This window comes from Larimichthys crocea, chromosome VII (assembly GCF_000972845.2).
Source record: "Larimichthys crocea isolate SSNF chromosome VII, L_crocea_2.0, whole genome shotgun sequence".
Taxonomy (NCBI): domain Eukaryota; kingdom Metazoa; phylum Chordata; class Actinopteri; family Sciaenidae; genus Larimichthys; species Larimichthys crocea.
Window position 1 is genome coordinate 8,763,489 of NC_040017.1, and position 24,438 is coordinate 8,787,926.

Here is a 24,438-nt window from a genome sequence, read left to right on the forward strand (position 1 = left end):
TTGTCTCGTTCTAATCAGTCAGAAAACAGGATCACTCAGGATTAGGGAGAGAGGAGAGGAGAATATGTTTTTTGAGTTTGAATACACAGCACTGTGTCATTAAGCCTCTAATGAAAATCAAAGTGAAAAGCAGCAGCTCTTGATAGCTTTAATTTTTCTGAGTAGATCTCAGAAAGCTTTGAGACCCCTTGAGATGTAAAGTAAACTCAAGCGTATGAGGAAAAAAAGCACAGTCAATCATTCAACATTGTACTGAAGCATGTATGTGCAGAATAAAAGATTTCTAATTACATAAGGGCATTTTTTGAACTGAAGATACACAAGAAACATGCATTTGGAGGTAAATAGCTTCTCAAGAAGGTTTCTACCAATTTTACAAATATTCAGAGTGGGTAAAAAATAATGAAAAGACTGTATCTCATCAAATCAGTGAGTCTCAAGGTCAAGAATGAGCCTCCACACTCCCCAAATCAGTATACCAGCAGCATATTATGTCCTTTGTTATGCTCGGCTCATAGCAGCACAGTTTGAGGGCAAGTTAAGTTGCAATTATGTAAAACACTGGAGCAAAATCTTCCTCAGTTCAGATATGCAATAATATAAAACTATTAACATGCACATAAGTGCAGACTGCAGATTCACTCTAATGTATAATCATCTAATTTCAGTGTTTGACTCTATAAACAGGCCTGTTCCCATGTGTCTTTCTTCTTTACCTCGTTCATCTCAGTCTCCTCATTTTACAGCCTATATTCAAGAATCAGTTGTTTCTGTTTCACTTGATTGGAGTGGAGGGAAAAATACCAGGTGATAGATGATGAAATATTACATTATACTGCATTATTATTGCTTCTGTACATGGAAGATGAAAGACTCTTTAATCATTATATTGTCACTTTTCAGGTGACGATGAATTCAAACCTAAAATAAAACATTTAAGTAGGTGACAGAAACTTAAATAACTTATATTTTTAGTTATGTATTAAGTAATTTAATTTTTTATTGTTTTTTGAAAACAATGTGAAAGGTGACTACGTAGGTAACCTACAGAGAATTATCCCCTGAATCTGCAGCTCTCCTCGTCTTTACAGAGCTTCATAATGACTTTCAGTTGTTTAACTGTTTGAACTACAACTTTACTGTTGATTCACACTCACCACTCCAATGGTGTCATTTTCTGGCCATGGCAGGCAGCTTATTTCAGCGAAAAAAATCTAAACTGTACACTAGGGATGGAGCGATTATAGAGTTTGATGGTGCGATTACATTAAAAGGAATGTGTAAATCACATTAGCGGTTTTGCTTTGTTGTTGTACGATACACTAAAATCCCAACTCTTAACTCACCACCACTTCACTGATTCTGCGTAAACCGCTCAGTCAAACAGTCACAATTTAAACCAAAGTTAAACGGTCAAATCGGATAATTGCTGCTTCCCTTCTGTACATTACCTGCTCCGCACCAGACAGCAGACACCAGACACGGTAAGTGACTAGGTGGTGAACATGGTGGGGCATTTATCAGCTAAAGATACAGATATTTCCCTCAGGAGTTGGTGGAGACCAAAAATGGAGCTATAAGAGAAGAGAGTGAATATTGGTCATATTGGTTATATTCATCTACTAGACATCAAATGAATGCTAGGGTTGCTCTGTAACTGCTGGATGTGTAAAAAGTTTAACATATCAGTTTAAAAGGAGACGATATATCAGTGTTGTATTCATAGCTTGTTTCTGCTGCCCCCAAGTGACCAAAAAGATTTAGATTATGCAGTAGCGTAGAGAAGGAAATTGTAATTTCTTGCATCCCCTCTTATCATCTTCTCTTTCCACATTTCTTCATATTACATCTTTCCCCCAACTTTTTAGCAGTCTAATTCAGATTGAATCTTCCACTCCATCAATCTGGTATAGTTTTTTCCCTCATTATTTTAATATATTATTTTTGTCACAGGGTTAGTGAGCGTGTGTGTGTGAATGTGCGTTAGTTAATGTGGACCCCCATGGACCAATACCAATTTATGGCATAGACACACAGAGGTGGTCCCCTTTTAACGACCAGACCCACCACGCAGTCTCTTCATTAGCCTTTAGACCCCCTCAGACATATCGTAGAAATCATTAAGATAGCTCTGACATTTAACAGACACATGCAGATGGACAAAGACACACACCAATGTAATTACCATTAAAATCCTGGACTGGAATATATATCTGGGAAAGACAGAGAGAGAGAGATTGATCGAGGCAAGAAATAGAATAAGTGGGTGGGAGAGGCAGAGGGACCGGAATGAAAAAAAGAAAAGAAATTGAAATAAATTTTAAGATTGCTGCAGAAACATGGATAAAACAGACATATGTAGATAATGAGACCAATGGACGATGGTGACTGAGAGATAGAGTGAGGAGAATGAAGGAAGTGCATTGTGCTGTTCTTATCTGTCTTTCCATCACGTTGTTGTTCCTCCTCAACACTGTTTATCACTGTGGCAACTGTCACTTAGACGTGTCGATGTGGGGGCGATGGGAAGTGAAGATGTGTTATTCAAGACAGGAAGCAGAAATTGTAGGGCCGCCGCCACCAAATCGAGACCAGAATAATGGAACGTCAGTGCTTAATAATTGGCCACAGCGGACAGAATATTTTTGTTCTTCTGCCACCCTCTCATCAGCATGTGCAGAGATTATTCAGCCACGGGGCTCTGATGAAGGCTGAAAGTTTTTTTTTTTCCACCCTAGAAATTCATTGTCAAGTGGTATGATTTTTTTTAAATGTTATCCTCTCTGCCATCAAGGATAGAGCCATAACACAGGAGAGAGGAGGATGAAGGCAATGAGGAAATTATGTGCGTATGCATTTGGAGGTAGGAATGACTCGTAGAGCGTTTGTCAAGTCGAGGACATTATTTTGACGTAACAGGAACAGCTACATATAATTCAGCTGGGGTGAAAAATAATTAAAGTGTACAGAAGCCCTCTAATACATCATACAGTGTCATACATAATACAGAGCCTATTTGCCTGAACCTTAGCCAGAGGCAATTTCTCTAAACATGCTTCTTCATCTCTATCTCTCTTTCTCTTCATGTCTGTCTATCCATATATCAATGTTGCTTTGTATATTCTGTGTGTGTGTGTGTGTGTGTACCCGTGATGAGTGTATGATCTGTGTGGGTGTGCGTGTGGAGGTTTCTGCCATTTTTCTTTTTGCTTCTTGTGAGTTAGCGAGCACTTTTTCATTATGAAATTCTTTTCAGCGCTTCATGTCAAAGATCATGTACTCGCCCACTCACACACACACACACACACACACACACACACACACACATATACACACACACACACACAGTATATGCAGCCTCATATACGGCATATATATATATATGCTGAGAAGAAGTGAGGAAAAAGCACCGTTTGAGTCTTCTTGAGTGTAGGTGTGTGGATCTATTTTCAGTATGAGTTCAGAAAGTTTCAACTTTTCTACAAGTTGCTTCACCCTCAGTAACTTAGAAAGGCCATCATATCTGCATAGGTGTGTCCATGAAGCATTGTGGACATTTTAACTTGGGGGCTAATGCAGATTGACTGTAGTCAGCCTCAAAAGGCCATTTGAGGAACTGCAGTTTTTGACATTTCTGCAATGTTGCCAAAATATGTGACATTCTCTGACGGTAGTATGTATCAAAATAATTCTGAATGATGTTAATATTATGATTATATTTTCTCTAACAGTTAGACAACAAAGGGCTGTGATTATTAGCAGAATGACAGTATAGCCTGAGCTAAGATTACCAGATGAAATGAAGTAACACATCATTTATATTTACTTTATTGTGCCATTTTTTATTTTAATCAAATACCACTTTGTTTGACCAGCAAGGAAACAGCACAAGTCATCAAATAACAGGTTTCATTTGAATCAGCCGTTGCACACATGACCTCATGATTTGTGAACTTTGTGAACTGTAGTTGTGATTGGGCTGTGAAATTCGCTGATGAAAGAGAAAAATACAGCAGGATGTAACAAAAAAAATGTGTGAATAAGCAATGTGTCTTTGTGTTTGTGCAAAATCGGTCTGTGTGTACTGCCACAGTCTGTGTTCTCCATCTTGTGTGTTCCTTTGCACATGTACCTGAATGTGTGTGCATGCGTGTTTGTGTTTTCACACACTTTTGACACTCCACTGCTGGTTCAGGGGTAAAAGCTGACCTTCCCTGTGGGAGGCAGCACAGGAGTAAAAGCCTTTTCCCTCCCTGACTCTGTCATCCTTTCCTTTCACCAGTAACACGGGTGAGATGAAGCGAGCAAAAAATAAAGTGTCAGGAGTGAGGGTAGAAAAGAGCAGTGAAGGAAGTTATAGAAAGAAAGTGGAGATGGACGGCTTATTTTCAATTTCCTCTACTAGAGGAAGGGAAAAAAACAATTCAGAAATATGACCACAAATATATAGGCTACATACAGGTTCACAACCCTTTGCAATTTCAGGATTCCTGATCAATAAAATTAAAGTGTTTTCTCATGCTTTTATGTTGAAAACTGGACTGAATACACACTCAGTATTCATCCGTAATTTTATCAAACTGAGTGCAATTTTGGTTATCTGCCTGCCATATTAATAATGTGTTAATTTACAATGGATCAGGTCTATTTTGGGGGGTAGTTTAAGTGTCTTTAAGCTGCAGTCTAACTGAAGAGGCCACTATTTTTCACGTGGATAAGCACATTGAGTCTGTTTGTTATAGTAAATCTGTTTTTGCTTTGTTTCTGAGCTCCAGTTGTTGCAGAGCCGTCAAGGGAGCCGTCCTGAAAATAGGATTCAGACAATTTCCTCAAGCTGTCACCACAGCAGCTTTACAATCATATTGGTGGAAGTGAAGAACCGTGTGATGGCTCTGGGCATAATGTGTACTCTCTTCTATAAAACACTGACCCTGTGAGAATAAGCTTCATTTCATTTAATCTCCAAGAGGCTTCTGCTGGTGATTCTTTCCTCTTTTCTATGACATGAATTTATAGATTACTTCTTACTCTTTATTTTGCCAGTTTGAATTCCTGCCAGCAGAGATGCTGAATGGATGCAGCTGACAGTGAAGTTAAGTTAATGCAAAGTAGAATGGTATTTTATTTGAGTACTGGTAAATACTCAAAGAAACTTTACTTAAGATCATCAAAACAAGTTAAACATGAAAAGCAGCTTTAAAAATGTGTGGGTAGGTCAGTGCAGTTGCATATATATTCAGGGAGAGACTTTCAGAGGAAGTTTAGTTACAAATACACAATAAAATGTGCTAAAAGTTGAGTGAGCATTCATATGGAAGCCTAGTATTCATTTTAAACGATGTTTTGATCCATCAAGGCTCTGCAGTGGGTCAGCTGCTCACACCAATGACAGTATAAAGAATGAGCAGAGCATAGGTGTCTGAAGCACCGTTTTAAAGGCAGAAAATATGCCACACTGGCTACTGCCATGTTGAATGTGCTGCTTCTTCCTCCTCCCAGCTAATGTAAATATCGGCAAAGACTTCCATGTTGGCTTCATTTCCCAGCCACAGAGGTTGCCACTTGGCTGACACCAGCAACATTCCAGATCCAGAGCTTTGCAGAAAGTCTCCCATCAGGACTGCTGGTTAGCTCAGTTGGTAGGGCAGCTGGCGCATCCATGTACAAAGGCTCAGTCCTTGCCGCAGTGGCCCAGGGTTCGAATCTGACCTGTGGCCCTTTGCTGCATGTCATTCCCCATCTCTCTTCACATTCCTGTCACTCTTTAGCTGTCTCTATACAATAAAAGCTTGAAAAGGCCAAACTGCATTGCAACGGGCAATGAACTCCAATCAGTGTTGGATAAAGTGTCGTCTGTGGCTGGGAAAGTTTTTGCTTTTTCTCTCCCTGTAGGCTGTTGGACTGAGTGGAGTTGAAATAAGGAGAGAGGGATGTCACTTTGCTGCTTGTCACTCCAATCTTGGTCTGCTTTGTGCGTCATTCACTCGTCGGGAGACCACCCCCTCTCTTTTGTCTCTTCCTTTCTTACTCCACACCTTCAAGTCAAATCAATTTAAAGGCACTCTGTTTGTTGATGATGCCATTTATTCACCACATCAAAGCACAATAAAAGCATCTCGGCCTCTCACCTAAAACATTTCCTCTGCTTTTATCAAATTCACGTCTTTCCCTCGAAGCCATGATTTTTTCTTTCCCTCTGTCCCTCAACGGCGTTCTTCTCTCGTTTTCTCTTTTAACTACTCTCGCCTCTCCAGTGTCTGGCTGTTGATCTCTCAAAGATGCTCAACAGAGAAAAACACTTTTGGAATACATTATAGAGTGGAGAGGAAAACATTGAGGAAGGGACTAGATGACATGCAGGGGAAATCTTAAGATGAATGACACAAATATTGAAACCTCCATCTACCCCCACTTGCTCAGGATTTATTTCCCTGGGGAAATTTGGGTGATTTTTATATTGCAAGCACTAATCATTGATTTTAATCCTGTCCAATAGATATACAGGACATGCTGCAGGTCCTACCATAGTCTCTTTTAGAACAACATCTTGTTTTTTAAAGTGTTTCCCAGACTTTATTATGTGCAAACAGCAGCATTTTCTCTGTTTGAGTTTCAGCAGACCAGCTGCTGATGATTGGTCAGGTTACCCAAGTGATCCATGTTCTTTGAAGAAAGACAGGAGTATTGCAAACTGTTTTTAAAAAGTATTACAGGACATTAAATCTCTTGGAAGAAATTCTTGGCGTCTGCTCAGAGTACAGAGTGTGAACTTGCAGTGTTTCCTGACTGTCTCTGCTTTGACAGAACAGAAGAGTGGTTTCAGACTCTGGGGGATTTAGTGCTGCCTGGCCTCAACTTCTGTCATATGCCACTTTTCTTTTTTTCTTTTTTTATTTACCAAGAAATTCCTTCAGATTAAAATATATATTACAAAGGCACAAAAGTTAGAAAGTAACACTTTCAGGAGAGTTTTTCTCCGTGTGACTTTGTAAATAAAAAGTACTCATTGATGCTACCTCTGCAGACTTATTGATGGCCACGACAATTTGCGCTTGTATTTATTAAGCATCCTAAAGTTGGAAATTAGTCTAACTTGGCAAATTCTGTTGGGGCTGGTTTTGATCCAACTTTAACTTGCCAAAATAATTCCGGTTGCTTCCAGGATTTAGAGGATCTAAAGAGCTGTGAAATAAAGGTGAAAACGTGAATGAAAAAGTGGAGCTATGAAAGAATATAAGCAATGTGTAGAGAAAGCAGTATTTTAATATCAGATTTTCAGAGTACACTCATCATCCAACATACTCTAACACTTGTAACAATCTATTACTGAGTCCTTTTCCAATGTGGAGGCCTCATGAGTACGTAGCTGTTGAAAGGCAGTTTCAAGGACACTACAAGCCTGAATCAGAGAAAGGACAGCATTGTCTGCATGCAAGTCGCATGCCCTTCCTGATGTTAAGATCTCAAAAAAATAAACAAATAAAACAACCAGGGTTGTCCCTAAAGCACTATTAATATTTTTCTGTGTCAATAAACGCACTTTTTATGTGAAAAGAAGCTCTTAAACCTGATCAACGTTTATACAAATACAACATGCAAATCAATGGTGCTCTCTGCACAAAGCAGCCATCAGTGTTGCTGGACATGACTTTCATACTAAATTAGGAATTAATTTTCAATCTACTTCAATTAGGAGTTAATCTTATATTTGAGAATCCTGTCAAGGATTGGGAGTGTGGAGATAAAGTGGTGGTTATGTGCAGTAGATGGTCCAATCTTTAACAATAGGCAGATTTCCTTTGGAAAATATATTTGACTGAATATGAAAAGAATATGAGCAATGGGCTCAGAAAAATAATCAACTGCAACCTTTAAAAGATTGGCTTCCAAGCGGTCAGGAGGAGGTGATTTTTTTTTTTTTTTTTTTTTTTTTTTTTTTTTTTTTTTTTTGATCAATAGCTTTTATAGCCCTACCAATCTTCACCCTAGAAATAGCACTGAAAACAAAACCGTCTCTAGGAGAGCCGGCATTGAATAGAAATATCACAAAAGTGGGATTTTAGCAATGAGACCCTGAAGCAGACAAACAAAGAGAATTGATATTAAATTCTCATTAATGTTTCCAACAATGTGTTCATTGTTCTTAATATCAATTGAGTTGGTTAGGGGAAAGTCTGAAGGCGCATTGGAGCATGAAAGGAGTTTTAGCTGCTTCTGACACATTTTCCCCTGATAGTACATCATCTATAGTTTTTCTGGTATGTTCGGCACATTGGCTCTATTTGGACTAACTTTATTAGCAGCTGTCCGGCTGATTCAGCATCTGCTTGACTGTTCAGCTCAGTGAATTACCGATTTCAACCAATTACTGTTTTTGGCTATTTATCAGTATTTAATTTTTTTTTTTTGTCTTCTAGAAGCAAAAGAGCAGAATCTCAAAGCACCAGAGCAAAAACGAAGCAAAGCGAACTTTTACTATACCAGACATCAGACACATTCTCAGTTTGTACTCAGGGCATGACAAGACTGCTTAATTAGATTCACTATGGCATAAAATTGGGTAGCTAGTTTGCTCTGTTCATCCGCCTGTAATGTTCTTTGGAGTGCAAATATTGACCAGTTCATTTCTTTTAGGCTAGGCGCAGAATGTTAAGCCTGTGGGGAAGGGGCTAGCCATCAGCTGTTGCCTTTTCTGCGTGTTTAAGTGCAACGTTTAACATGTGTGAGGCAACATGATCACTTGGTCTTTGTCAGTAGCAGATCTTTAAATTTGGCTTGTTTGTATTTGTGCACTTTATGGATCAAGCATTGGGCCAAGAGGTGTTTTTTATACCCAATTATGATATTATTAGTCAATGAACAGGCGATGATATTACATGCCTGGATAGCAGCAAATAGTAGTTTACTTACATGTATATTTTTACGATTTTGTTAAATCACAGAGGCTTTCATAGATACACAGATTTGTACATACACATTAAATTGGTGAAAGGCTTGTCTTTGTTAGTTGCTATCCACTGTATGTTCCTCTTCATGCAATGTGTTTGTGCATGCATACATGTGTATGCACGTGTGTGCGTGTGTGTGTGTTCTTCACCAGCCCTTGCTGTGGGGGTGTCTGTTATTATTAGCACCTCTGTCGCTATGGAAACTATTTCAGTTACACTAATTGGCTTCATAACAAGAAGAGTGGGTACGTGTTGAACTGGCAGAGAGACAGAGAAAAATTGAGGGAGAAACGAGAGAAAGAGGGAAAAGGACAGAGTAAAAGTTGGAGGGCATGAAAAGAGTTTTTCAAGGGTGAAAAGTGGAAATCCAGAAATATGTAGACGGGATGTAAGAGACAGTCAGAGGACAAGGATGGAGGCAGAAAAGAAATGCTCTTTTCCTTCCCAGATTTTTAGAAAATAGCACATGTGTTCCCATGAGGAAATACATTCGCTCAGGCATCTGTTCTGCAGCTATGCTGACGGATATGTGTGTGCGTGTAAGCGCGTTCATGCGTCTTTATTGTCTGACGCCATGAAAGAGAATTGAAGACAGGCTCTTCTAGTGGTTCACTACCACGAGTGATTTAATGCCGACTGTTGTGGCCTCTAGATCAATCATTACTGAGTCACTGAGATATCAGGGCTTGTTTTCTTTCATTCACAAGGAGACATTTACTCCATTAATTCTTGTACAGTATCAGAAACACTTGCGCTGACTTTGAAATTGCCATTTGGCCAAAAAAAAAAACAGCATTTTGTCTTCTTGGCTATTAAGTTGTCGTTCAGTCAGTGCAAAGGTTCAGCAACCTCTCATTGGACCTATATTTTGAGGTGCTGAAGGGTTAGTAAATGAACAAAACTTTACATAGATCACTGCAGTCCTCTGTGACACAACACAGCCATCTGACATAAGTGTCCACTAAGAAATCACATGTCACTTTGTGGACACTTTGTGGTGTCTCCATCAGCCGGCGGGGCCACCAAAAAAAGCAACAAAATAGGAGTATTTAAGAGTGACATGCGTTGCAAAATGCATAGACAGAAGTAAATGGGCTATACTTAAACTCAAAATGACACTAGCATTCTCTTCTAACACCGGCTGACTGTGAGCTTGGCAGTGAGACTCCAGCAGGCTGGTCCATGCATATTGGAGGCACACAGATGGCCTCAGCACTGAATATGGATGAGGGATCTGACACCACAACGCAGACCGACAGCGTGGAAGAGAGGAGGAAAGCAGAGAAGAGGAGAGGAGGAGAAGAGAGGAGGGAGACAGGGGGTCAAATCGATAAAGTGGAAACTCAGGTGCCAATTACATATCAGTAAATACATCTGTTTTTAATAACCTCACTCAATTTTCTCTCCTGGCTTAAACCTTTCTTCCCCTTCCCTGCCTCCTCAATTCTTATTCTGTCCCTCTGGCTATGGCTGTATGAATTATGAGGCACAAATTAGGTGTGTGTGTGTGTATGTGTGCACTTGTGCGTGAGTGTGATTGTGCAGTATATTGAATTGTGTTTGTCTATGAGTGGGCTGAAGGCCAAGATCGAGGGAGAGGCGCAGCGCAACAGTAGCTGCCACAGCATCTGTCGGTTCGAGGGTGTGAAGGTATTCCCTAACGATGCCTAGAGGTTATAAAAAGGCGCACACTAACAAGTTTTTTATATAGATGCATAAAGACCAACAGAAAAAACGCACATGCAGAGAGCATGCAACATGCAAACACAATGATATATTAATTCCACACATATGACTGTACACTCTGAAAGATAAATAAGCTATCCTGCCTGGAGCGCTGCATTCATGTGTGTTTTTACCTTTTGCCTCTGTATTTATGTGTTTGTATTCGTGTTGTCAGAGCAAACAAGGTCTTTAGTAGAGGTGGTCTTTACCAGTCTGGTGAGGATGGTCCAGTTGCCATATTAAGTCAGTCTGTCTCACTGGGGGAAAGGAAGCAAGGAAGAGGAGAGGAAGGAAGATTGTGAGGAAAGAGCAAAAGGAAAGGGGAGAGGATGTGAGGAGAAAGTAACTTGGAAAAACTCTTAAGAAGAGGATCTTTTATATTACAGAGATATTAACATTAAGGTAATGAGCTGCAGCCAAATGGATGTACTGAAATGTGATGTATATCAGAGACACTTCCTCTTAATGATCAAACAAATGAGTTGAATCCAGGTAAAAACCATTATCCTTTGCTCATTTCTTTGTGTAATTCCATACCTGTCATTCATAAAAAAAATATGCTGAGAGAGTGAAAGTGAAACAGGTGAGTTATAAAAATTATTTCAAGCTTTAAGACAATTGAGATGCGGGAAGTGAATAGAGAACAATTTTTAAGTCCCTAAAGTAATATTTTATGTTCATCGTATTTTGTTTATGAATAGAAATGTCATTAGCTTCTAGAACATCAGGTGGATTTGCACATTTTATTCCCTTAAGTGCAGAACAGATGACACATACTTTATTTTTTCAAAGCATACAAGATTCAAGCTCATACTTTTATACACAGTATGAAAATCAATCTACAGAGAAACTTACCTCAGATATATAATCCATTCAATCAGCTTAAAAAAAATGTTGTCAGTCATTTCTGCCTTTTTATGAGTATACAGTCATAGTATTTTCTCTCACACTTTGATATCCAATAATAAATTCTCAATAAAACTTAATATATTGAAACACCTGCAGCCAATACTGTGTAATATGAGTCTAATAAAGATAGTTAATGATTGGTTTACCACCATTTCCCGTATCCTTTTATAGTCTAATTCATTTTACTGTACTGTAAAAATTAAACAATGGAAATACACACACAAATATGGATTACATAACACATTTTGTAAACTACGGCGCCTGCGAAAACATATGAATGTCCGTATATAAAGTGTTTAGTTTGTCCGTTCAGTGTAGAAACATTGTGGTTCAGCATGATGGACTCCGTAGAAAAGGTTCTTCTAAGGTAACGAAAACATAATGATTCATATTTATGATTATAAACTATTGAAAACATGGTTATAAATATTGTAATTAAATTCTGACATATTCTGCATATATAGCCTCTTAAATCTTTCGCATTACACCTAAAATTAAACATGATTTATTTTTGGCAAGTAAATAAACAGTGTTGGAGCCAATTTGAAAACCTTACAAATTTGACAGATTCTGACATTTAATCAATCATATATATTGCAACTCTGGAGTATTTAAACATGTATGCAACTAGACCAGAGGAAGGAAATAGTGTGGTAATAGTGTATCAAATAGTATTTGGTTCAGTCCTATTTAACTAAACTGTAGCGCTGTGCAATGAACAAGCACAAACCACAAACTTACTGTCAGATACCGTACATTCAAACATCCTTAAAACCGATACACAGCCCCATAGTCCACACTCATACATGTTATGTCACTTGTGTTGCCTCGGGAACTTTGCTTGATTGACATGTCCCTCATTCTCCTGTTAGCGCAGGACAGTTTACACCTTTACCTTTACGATGTGTGTCTATTTTGACTTCTCAGGCCGACACAAAACACAGGTGTTACTAACAACATTAACAACTCCTCTGTTCTATTCAAGCATCCCAACAAAACATGACAGTAAGCTAGCATGAACACTGGGAAACAGAAGCCAGAAGTCCAGTCCACTTTTAAACAGCCTATTATGAACGTTAACAGTTTTTCTCTGCATGAAAACTTGTCAGATTTGAAATCCATTGAGTGGAGTGAAGCATGAGTGTTTTATAATCAAAACATATGTCGTCAGTTCAAGTTATATTGAATATTGTATTCTGAATATCTCCTGTGATTACTAGTTTCAAGTCATTGCGAGTTGATTTTCACAGTGAACGGTGCTGAAATAAAAGGAAACCATTTGCTGCCTGGAAGGTAGGAAATCCCTTGAAAAAACCTTTGATATTCTTGGCAGTAATGTGCAGTATTGGTGTCTCGTAGTTAATGGACCAAAGCAATGCAAAAATGTAGTTTTCTCCAGGACTTGAATACCAGCTTTGCTCCTCTCCTGTCTTTCTGCTTTCTCTTTTCTTTTCTCCGACTCTCACAAAACAAGGGAGCCATAAAATTGTCCTCCAAGCAGCAGCAGCTTGTAATGTTTGTCTGTAAGACTGAAACAAAGGCTCAAAGATTCACCTCCGGCTCGACTCCCAAGTGACTGCTCATATCAAAGCTACTGGGCCTCGATTACTTTTTCCTGTATCTCCCGTCTCCATCACCAGCAGCGAGATGAAGCACTTGGTGATATATTTCTCTGTCTGGATTCAGGGACGATAACTTGAGTCCCTTTTGGATCTACTCACTGCCGTCCAGACAGATAAGACATGTTGCTTTTGTGTTTGTGTGTGTGTGTTGGTGCGTGGATGAGGTGGGAGCTCCCTGCAACAGGAAACAACTGGTGGCTCAGTAAACTAATTTGATGATCGAAGTATTATTGTCTTTCTGTTTCTGTTTCTCTTTGTTTAACGCTGAAAGACAATCTCAAGTCTTTTGTATCATCCGTCACTGCTGTGGCCGAAATGATTTTTGCCTCGTCAGTTTGTTTTGTTTGCTCCTTTTATGTGAGATTTTCTTTTGCTTGCTTTTTTTTTCTTTTTTCTGAAGATTATTTTGTGAAAATTATTTTGTTTTTTCCCCTGACACTTGGGATTGATTCTGGTTGGGAAGATTGGTTATTTGAATCCTCCCAAACAAAACCCTGTTTACGTTTTTAGGAATGAACTCTATACAACTTTCAGCTACATATCTTTCAGAATTATGTTCATATTGGACGGATCTGCACCTCTAACTGTAACCATAGCTGTATGTTTTAATTGCCCAATTCTTGCCATAACTTAACTATGATTTATTGCCATAACCACAATCTTTTACTAACTTCAGTCAGCTGTTTCTATGCATAGATTTTGTAGAAACTGGTGTTAAAGTGATGAAATTGATGTTTTTAACAAATGCTGGCACCGGGCATAAAAGATGGGATGGATTTTTTTTCTGATTAACATTCATGTGTGCAGCTTGTGAATTAAAGCAGGGATGTACTGCACTACATTTTGTAATAGTAATCAGTTTATAATGGTGCACATACACGCACTCTTAAGTATCTGTAAGATGTTCCTGCAGGATTAAATGTACACCTGAAAGGTAATGGCAGTAATTTCAGAGAATCAAAGCATCACTCAAAGACGAGGGGAGGGATGAAGAGACAGGAAAGGACATAGGAAGGAGAGCCTGGGGAGAGTCAAAGAGATGAAATGGAGGCAGAAGAGTGGACAGTGGAGGAGAATGGGTGGAAAAGTGAAAAGAAAGAGCAGAGCGATGTAAATTCTTTCTGTGCAGTCAGCAGAGTAATAGAGAGGTGCAAAGAAGGTGGTGGGGGTGTGTGTATACGTGAAGAAGAAGCAAGAGATGCAACAATAAACACAGAGGAGGAGACTGTAAATGTATGTGAGAGAAAGAAGAGTGTAGAGTAGAAAGAAGACAAGGACAAGAAACACTGCTGACGCTTCAGCATTTGTATACTCTATAAAATATTGAATATTAGACTGATCCAAAGCTGTGACGCATGTTACTCAGATGAAGTGGCAATGTGGGAGGTGAGGGGAAGGAGAGACAGGAAGGGGGTGTTATTTCTGGTTTTGTACTTTCTCTGTGGTATGACTGGCACAAGCTCCACTTAAGTGCAGATGTGCCATGGATCCACCTAGCAAGGTATTAATGTTGTCATGATGAGTAGAAGCAGATGCAGAAACAGCTATTAGGAGTTACTGAATGAGGAAAAACAAAACCAAACAAAAACATTCAGATTCGGCAAGTTCATTCCACTTTGTTTGATACGCAGTCACTCACTTTCGTCTCTGCCTGAAGCAAAGAAAGAAAGAAAGAAAGAAAGCAAGAAAGAGTGACAAGGAATGTACCTGAGCCTAACAAGCCTTCTGAACTCACAAATGCATTAGCTCAGGGCTTGTTTAAACAATCAAATGAACACCCCGAGAGAAGGTAATTATACTCACTCCTGTCTTCCCTCCTCTTCTTTTTCTCCCTCTCTCTCTGTCTCTTTCAAAGCCTTAATTATTTATGATTTAATCACAGGGAGCGCTAACAGACGCCACAGCTGCCGCCTGTCACACACACACACACACACACACACACACATAGACACACTAATACATGCACAAGTGAGACTAATGACACTGTGTCAGTTTGCTTTAAATGTTGTTTTCCAGTGGCAATAACCCCCCCCCCCCCCAAAACCGCTGTATTGATAGTTTTCCATTCTCATATCTCAGAAACATCACACCTTGTGTAAGGCCCCACTCTTAACACATTGTGACATTGTTATATTTACGCTCTTTGTAATAGATTCTCTCTGATTAGGAAAAAAAAAGTCACTCACGCAAATACCCAGACAATCCAGAGGAATTCTTAAAGGATTAAAATTTGCTCGAATCTAATATTTTTACTTTCCAATTATGTGTCCCGACAGTCTCTCTCAAGCTGTAAGAAAAGCAGGAAGTTGGTGAGACTCAATTATTTAATGCACAATTTATGCATTGGAGGCTGAAGTGAAAGTAGAAATTGAAATTGCCTTTCAGACAATCATTATTCTGTGACAGTGAGTGCATAACTTCCTTTTCAACACGGCACACACTATTACTGCACATCTGACTCTGAATTTTTAGTCACTACATTTTACTTACAGGATACAGTTGAATTTAGTCGATATTACTTTTAGATATTAACATATTAAATAGTGCCTTCAAATGTTTTAGAAATGAATATTATCCTGACTTTCTAACTTGGTATTCGATGAAGGTAGGAGAGAATGAGGAGAAGAATGGTAGAGAATGGGGGGAGGGGGTCATGGCGTCCCCTCAGGGATTAGATTGACTGTTTAATTCAAGTCATCAAACCGAAAGTCAAAGGCAGATGGAGAGGAGAAGGTTGGGGTTAGCTGCCGAGGACAGAGGAAGAAAGAAGGCAGAGGAGGAGGTGGTGTTGTATTGTTATTGTTTGGATGTCATGTTGTTGTCACATTTTATTTGATGAGAAGACTGGATGTTTAAAGCTGCCCAGTGATTACTGTTACATTAAAGCAACAGAATGTTCATTAAGTATTGCAATTTAGGCACAACAAAGACATGTTGACGTGCATTCACTGATTTGGATTCAGCAGGTAGACAAGGCTTTCATGATGCACTGACCCTTTCAAATTTAATTTTCGGTCAGTAATTGGGAGTTCTGTCTGACTGACAAACAAGAAAATGACCTTTCCTAATAAGACTCCGTGTCTCTGCCTGCTCCTGAAGATGAACACACTGACCGAAATGTACGATGGAGATGAGAGAATATAAGATGCTCAGAGAAAGTCAAAAAGGACAAATGTATACGTTGTAGTCTTCTAAGAGGAGAAATCTTCTCATATCTACACATAGCCATGTGTGTGCATTTATGTAGGAACATGTGTGTGTGTGTGAGTGATTATATTTAGACATGTCGACATGCCTCCACAGGCAATCCTTTTCTGCGTTACCATGGAAATGACAGAGCCAAATTGTCAGTTTGGACTAGAAAAGAGGGGTAAGTGCTGCAGAGCCTCTATGTCTTTGTGTGATGTGTGTGTGTGTGTGGGTTAGTGACGGGGGGTGCAGTGTGTATTAACCTTTATTTATACATTTGGGTGCGTGTCATCGCTGGAAGAGGCTCTGGGGGGATTATGTGTGTTTGTTTTAGTTATTGAGGCTGATAAAACAATATTAGTGGTATAGCGCCCTCAGCCACTAAACGTCTCTGTGTGTTTGACCAGGAAATTAAATCTTTCATGGTTTTTTCAGATGACACTGAACCGTTTGATCTCCCCGACTGTCTCAGGCAACGTTATTGACCCCTTTCCACCTGCAAATCTTTCTCCGCTTTTTGTCTTCTTCGACTTCTCATCTTCTATTTCATTTGTGTGTGTTCTCTGTTATCTCTTTGCCTCTCACTCTGTCTTTTAGTGCATCTGTCCACCCCTCACTGGGCGATCATGGTGAGATGCAGCTGTTTTGGGAGGAAGCAAAAAAGACAGATGATGAGCTTTTTTTCCGTGGTTCATTTAACTGCTTTTGGGGGGGCCGTGTGCTCCCAAAAAAGCAGTTAAATGAACCTAAAATGTTGAAGATGGAAAGTTTCGATGCCTGAACTTTTTAAGACAGCTCTGCCTCTGTCAATTTGAAGAGTTTGCTTTAAAGAGTGGGTGGAAAGCAGTTACTTAGATTGGTAGAGCTGAAAAAAATATATATATATCTGCACACCTGAATGTGTGACTGGTATTTTTGCGATTATGTGAATAAATTAGAATGAATACTGTAATTTTTTATTAATTTGATGATACAAATCTGGCCTATTTGTCATTAGCCATGCTAGGTCGGTGGCGTTATCGATGGCAATGATGTCCATTGGTCAGTCCAAACTGAACTATCTCAATCTGTATTGGATGGATTGACATGAATTTTATGACTTCTAATAATTTTGTTTTGATTTTCTCCAGCAGTTGAAAATTCCAAACTATGGATCCTAATGACTTTAAAGGATGACCTCTTGACTTGACTATTATTGAATAGTTTGCCATGAAATTTGGTCCACTTCCTCATCCCTTGATCTTTACATCTAATGCAGTTCTCATTTTTTTTATCCAATACCTTATTACTTCATCAGATATCTGCAAAATTAATGACATTCTTATATATTATTTTATTTTGCATGTAAGATCTAAATAAGATCTATATTGCAATCATTCTATAGTCGTGTAAAATCTGGACTGTAATGGCAAAGAAAGAAATGCTCCATGAACTATTACAGCCACACTGATGTATGACCTGTGTGTCATAACTTCAAGCTAACAAGCTATCACAGATTTGACTCGAGCCTCATTCCAATTTCTCACACTCAAACAATCTCACAATGAAGTCAGTGGCATCAATGTTGGCAAGGTAAATCTCTGAGCGTCTAGGAAATTGCTTGACAGTTTTGGGGGAAATTACAATGTAATTATTTTGTCAGATTCTTAATAGTCTCCTAACCTCAGGGTGCATTGTTCACTGTTCCGTAATGATACATGCTGACACTGATCAAAGTGAAAGTAAAACTGCAGCCCACAGGAAATTGTGGGGACAAGATCAGCACAATCCTTCTCAAACAAAGGGCACGTAGGCGTGAAAATACGCCAGCAGTAGACACAAACTCCACCCCACAACAAGGAGAGAATAAGCAGTTAAACTTGGCAAAGCAAATCTTCTAGAACGAGGAGAAAAACGCAGCTCTACATCTGTCTCCATGTCTGTCTGTGTTGTCAGTCTTTCTGTTGCTTTGTTTGTATGCCAGCTGTGCTAAAGGTTGGTCTTTAGCTACACATGCTTTTACCTGCGGACACTGAATAGACGCTGAAAAAGATATTGTAAGAGTGAAGGGAGAGGAAGGTCACCAAGCATAGAAACAACAATGAACTGTGTACTTTGCTTGAGGGAGGCCTCAGGGAGTGTAAAAATGTTCTCTCTTTGTGTATACAGTGTGTTTTACCTTTCTTCCAAACACACACACACACACACACACACACACACACACACACACACACACACACACACACACACAGGTAAAATGCGAACAAGCTGAGGTCTGATACATTTTGATTAGCAGTCCATGCTGGTTCACTGCTATTTTTCGACCGAAAAAACGATGTGTGCACAAACTGAGACAGGAGCTATTACTCTCTTTATCTTATCCTCTCATCATTTTTCATTTCACTTCATCTGTGTGTTTTTTCTGTGTCTATCAGTGTGAGTGGCGGTGAGTGGGCGCATGAGAGCGCGAGAGAGGGATGAAGGAGGGGAGGAGCAGGGAGACAAGAGACGGCATCAAGGCTGCTCGTGTTAGCTGAGAGATGTTCATGGACAATACATTAGATCCACTGTAAAAATAAAAAATAAAATAGTTTGGATAGAGTACTTCTACACACACGCACACAAACCCACACTCATGCACACATTAGATTTATGTAATTATCAACAAGGAGATGAGGAGGGAAAAAACCTGCATGTTCTGTACTGTAGGAAATAGAGGATGTTCTGCTTTTGGTTAATCCAATCACAAACAACCAGTTCTCACATTTTCATGAACACTTTGAGCACAAAATGCAGAGAAAACCTGTTGAAAGTACACACTCACCCCTTTTTTACAAGTTCACACAGTTCCCTAGTGACATGCTCTGGTCAGAATAAAAACATTCAAGATATTTTTATTTTAAGATGTTTTTTAAAGATGGATTTATCATTTACTTTTAACAAAGGCTAAATCCTGTACCAAAATCAGATGACTGCTTCAGCTATTTAACTGTCTGAAGGTTGTGACGTATTTACTCGTATCTCAGCATTCTCTCTGTTTACCATCTGAGAGACCTCTCTTCACGTCCTTCTTTTCAGGGCTACTACTGTGCATCTGATCTGCTTCATATTTAAACTCCCATCTGCCTGTGTACTGTGTCGCTGTACCTTATTACAAGGCAGCTCAAAATGCTGCTATGCTGTTAGCGCTTACTGGAGGAGTTTCAACTAAATGGTATGATAATACCAAGCTAAAACATCCTACACAAAAATAATGATACCAGTAAAGAGCGAGGAGGAAATAAAGGGGGAGTTGTGATAGAAAAATTGCACATGTTACAGTTTCATTTCTCAGTAACCGTAGAAACGGCCAATAGGGATGTAAAATTGCCGTCACCTTGGGAACAGGAAGGGATGTAGAGAGCAAGATAGGAGGAATGTATGGAATGGGTCTTGAAAAGACTGATGTCATTACAACAGGTTGTACTTAGCATAATAGGGTGTAAGGTGTGTGTGAGAGAGTGTCAGTCAAACAAAGAGAAATCAAGGCATCGGGAGGAATTAATCAGCACCCTCTTTTCTTTCTGCAAGCGTTCTGATGGATACAGTTATTATGTAAATGATTGTTCCTGCGTTTGCAGATCCTAATTTTGCCTTCTGTGTCGCTGCCTCCTGCGCACTGAGATCTAAAAGTGTGTGGGGGTTATGTGGGTGTAACAGATTAGTAGCAGCTCCTCTATGAGTGGAGTGAACTACACTGACCCTACACTGAGTCACAGTAACCCTCACATCAGAGCAGTGAGTGCTATACTGAGCTATGTTTTGTTTTTTTACTGCAGATTTAAAACAGTTGTGGAGGTTTTCTTCACAAATTCAACCCGTTCTTTTAGCATCTGGTTGAAACATTTTGATCCCGTCGTTCCACTAATCCCTTTTAAAGGCAGAAATGATGTCTCACCTAAAATATCTTTGGAGTTTTAAAGGAATGTCCCAAAACAACCTGCAGAGCAGATTTAGGAAGACCCCCTCCTCATTCAGTATAAAAGACAGCTAGCTTCGTAATTCTGAAGCTCCTGACTGAGTCTGACTGACTCATCCCATCATACGCAAAAACCAACATCTTCAAACAACTGGTGAGAAACAGAACATTTATCTGTTTTCGTCACCTCAGCCAAAAAAAAAAAAAAAAAAGCTATTCACATCTCAAAATGGAGCATTCAGAACAAAAACCCTGCATCAAAATATGCAAAGATGTGCATTGGTGTGGGCATGTTGTTCAAGGTATCAGTGAGATTATATGAAATACACACCAGATAGGCCAGTTTGAGTAAAATATTCATATGTTGGAAGGCTTATCAGACACCAAAACACTGCAGAGCAGTTAGAATAATAATGATAATACTGTTCTGGAGAGTTATCACAGCAGCCATCTTTTCATTTTATTTTATTTTAAAGTTTAGTTTTGTTATAATGTAATGTATTGTATATGCTTGAGTTCATTTCTATGTATTATGTTCTATTTGTCTTTTATGTTTAGTGATTTATAATTATTTATTCCTACTGTTTCAGTTATTGTATAAAATATCCTTTATTAATTACGTATCTCTGCCAAAAGTGTTTGATAACCACACAAAAAATGTGTTTATTATATACAATAATATCTGCAAATCTCCAGATTTTTTTACTCACTAATATCAGCATCAGCCCCAAACTCCAGTATCGGTCCAACAATTATCTCAAATAGTTTTGATAAAATACATATTACACTTCTGCACTTTAATTCCTTCAATTTAAACTTCTGAAGGGAAGAATTTCATCTAAAAAATCGAAAAAGTTTTGTCCTGCTGTGTCCAAGTTCACAGTGAAATATTTTACTCGTTGAACCTTTTAAATGAGTTTTGAAACATTTGGGAAAAGGTGAGCGCGAATGCAGCCCACGAGCGTGTGCTACAACCTTCTCAGTGCCTCACAGGTTAATGGCAACAGATGGGGAGAAAGTGAATGATGCACACAGACAAAAAAAACAAGTTTTCTGCCACAGCAAAGATAAGAATTTTGAAACAGTACAAGCACTGCTATGTGCATACATGAGCCTTTGTGAGTCTGTGAAGCACATAAAATATCAGTTTGGATATGTGCGTGTATTTTCTTTTTCTTTCTGAAATGAACGTTCTTGTATCGTTTTCTCAAATGAGGACAGCAGACCTCATCTTTCATTCCTCATTTGTGATCCCTCGTTTCTTTTCCTCCACCTCCCCACGGGTCAAATCAGGTTAGATTCCAAGTAAGCTCCAAAATAATCATCATAATTCAGACAGTGGTTCGAGGCCGGACAGAAATCCATCAGAGAATGTCTAGTCTGAAATACTTTGTGCACAGAAGATGATGGGTTTATTTCAACGTGCATTGCTTTGATTTTGCCCGAAAATCTTTATCAATATTGTCTTCAACAAGGTAAAAATACGCCACAGTTTTTTCTAGCATTCATTTAATGCCATTAATTATTTTTCAATAAAAACAATGTGCACTTTCAACAAAAGCTGATTGTTTCTTTTATATATTATTTTTCCAACTGAAATATCTGCTGATGGTTACGAGAAAAGAAAAAAAAATCATTAAACCCTGAAATAGCAGCCACGCAAATGTTGGACATTTGTGAAATAAATGTTGACTTAAGTGGCAAATGTCAGCAGAATTACGGTACACCATGCCAGGGAATGTTGCATAAATGTTAATTATGTATTTGGCATTTTGCTAATGTGAGGTAAAGGAGGGGCAAAACTGAATTAAAAGTGCTTGACTACACATTTGTACTTGAAAGTAATCACACAGACAGATGGAATATAAAAAGCTGCAGAGTGACCAGTAAGTGACAGCTTGATCAGAAAGTTTTGTGTCCCTTCCTTTGACTGATCTGACAGGAAACAGACACACAGCCTCTGTATCCTGGCAACCGGCCTCTTTATGTGGCACTGAGAAATGGACAGGATGCAAGGGTGTGTGTGTGTGTGTGTGTGTGTGTGTGTGTGTAATTAATGGATTGTGAAGCTACTTGTGTCTTCTGTCAGTTTAACCTCCCAAAATCTGTCAGACCCAGCAGTCTGTCCGTAACCTCATGCTGCGTGACCAAACGTTCAAACCTTTTTGTGCTGAATTTTAAGGAGCTCTGTATCAAATAACATACAATAGATCTGAAATATTTATTTGTTACATATAAATAATAGGCCTTTTTCATCACACAGTAGGAAAAACAAGTCTTATCATACTTTTATGTTTTATCAATTTAGTCCAATGTTGACAAATTATGAATTTTCCGGGATCGTGTCCGCTCAGTCAGTGCAAGTGTGATTAACACCGGACAGCCTCAGTCATGACTTACTGGGAAACTTGAATATGACAGAGCTGTTGTTAATGTTTTTAGGAACACCTGTGCTACAGTAGTACTCCTCTGACAAGACAAAATGTCTGCTGTCAAAAAGGCGTATGGTGCGGCCATAAAAAACACTGTCTGCTGAATTTGTGCCTGCGTAAACATCATATTTCAGTGCAGTCATATTATCCTCTGGTGTTTTTCAGATAAATACAGGGCAGGAGTTCAACTTTAACGTATTTATTGCCTTTTTTTATTTTTTATCTCACATCTAGGTAGGCTCATCCTGTTTACCAAACGATTACTGAAATTCATCCACGCCGACCAGTTTGAAGCATCAGCAGTTTAAATTCAAAGAGTTGCTGCTGTCAGCCGGGAAAAAAAAGGGTCCACTGTTCTGCTTGGTTTGATTCAGCCTTCAAATGTATTCAGTTTTTCAGGTTCACTGTTCAAGTGAGTTTTTAACTAACCCATATTTACATGAAGAACATTATTCTGATCCTGTGCCAGATTACATTTCAAAACATGGAAATTCAATGACACGGAGTCTTTAAGGCTGTTATTCTTACAAGGGGAAGTGACGATGTTGTGACGAACTGCATTATGGCGAGGATAAGAAAAATCTGATTCCTAATGGCTACATGCCATGGATGTAAATATAATCCTGCAGCATCAGATCATCTGAACACAATCTGGAGAGGAGACGCATGTTATTGCCAGGTGTAAAGGGGCCATGTGTATATTTGTTTGCGTAGGAACTTGTGAGCATCTGTGTGCGAGATAGAAAATTTGACTTTGGTTCACCGTATGTGAGAGATGTCATCTTGTGTGGGTGTAACAAAGAGAGCATACCTCTGTATCAGTGTGTGTCTGTGTGTGTGTGTGTGTGTGTATGTGTGTGTGTGTATTTGTGAGTGTCTTAATCCTGCCCGTCAAAATGATTTTACAGCCCTCGCTCATCTCCTCCAGTCTTTCCAAACAGAGGAAGAGAAGATTAGTCACACCTCCTCCACTCTTGCTCTCAGTCTCTCCTTTTATCCTCTCTTCCACAAGTGTGTATCTGTGTGTATGTGTCTGTGTGTGCGCACACGCGTGTACACGCGGGTGTGTTCGTGATTGTGTGTGTGTGTGTGTGTGTGGGGGCTCAGTGGTTTTACGTAAAGCTCCATAGAAAAGGCAAGAGTCAAGCAGAGAGTCCTTGGCAGCAGGATACAATTGCTGCTCAATGAAACATTTTCTGCAGAGCTGACCTCTCCATATTGAGTTTTCTGTACAGTAGAGTGCACACACACAAACACACACAGGCTTTAGATAATGAGACTGCAGTGAGACATTCAAACACAAAAGGGAAGTGACAGGCACAGACACACAAACACATACAGTAAGAATTGCAAATACATAAATACATAGGTGTTTGAATGCAATATGTAAACACGTACATTACACATTTAAAAGCAACACACACAAACACATATATCTAAGTACACACACACGCAGATGACAGAGAGCAATGGCTTTTCAGAATTATGTGCCCACGTTTGGCTTGATAATGATAATTACCACCTAATCACATATTCACGCACAGAGCGTAATTACCCACACAGCTGTTTATGCACTGTGATTGTGTGTGTGTGTGTGTGTGTGTGTGTGGCTACACAGTGTGTGTATGCATGTGTGCCTTAAGGTCAAAGGGAAATGGGTGGTGTTCCCTTCAGTG

General features: G+C 39.1%; 1 protein-coding gene across 2 annotated transcripts in view; it reads left to right on the plus strand.

Moving 5' to 3' along the window:
• The window catches only part of pde2a (phosphodiesterase 2A), a 140,057-nt gene that overhangs the window by 62,237 nt on the left and 53,382 nt on the right, over positions 1–24,438 (plus strand). The window lies entirely within an intron of this gene.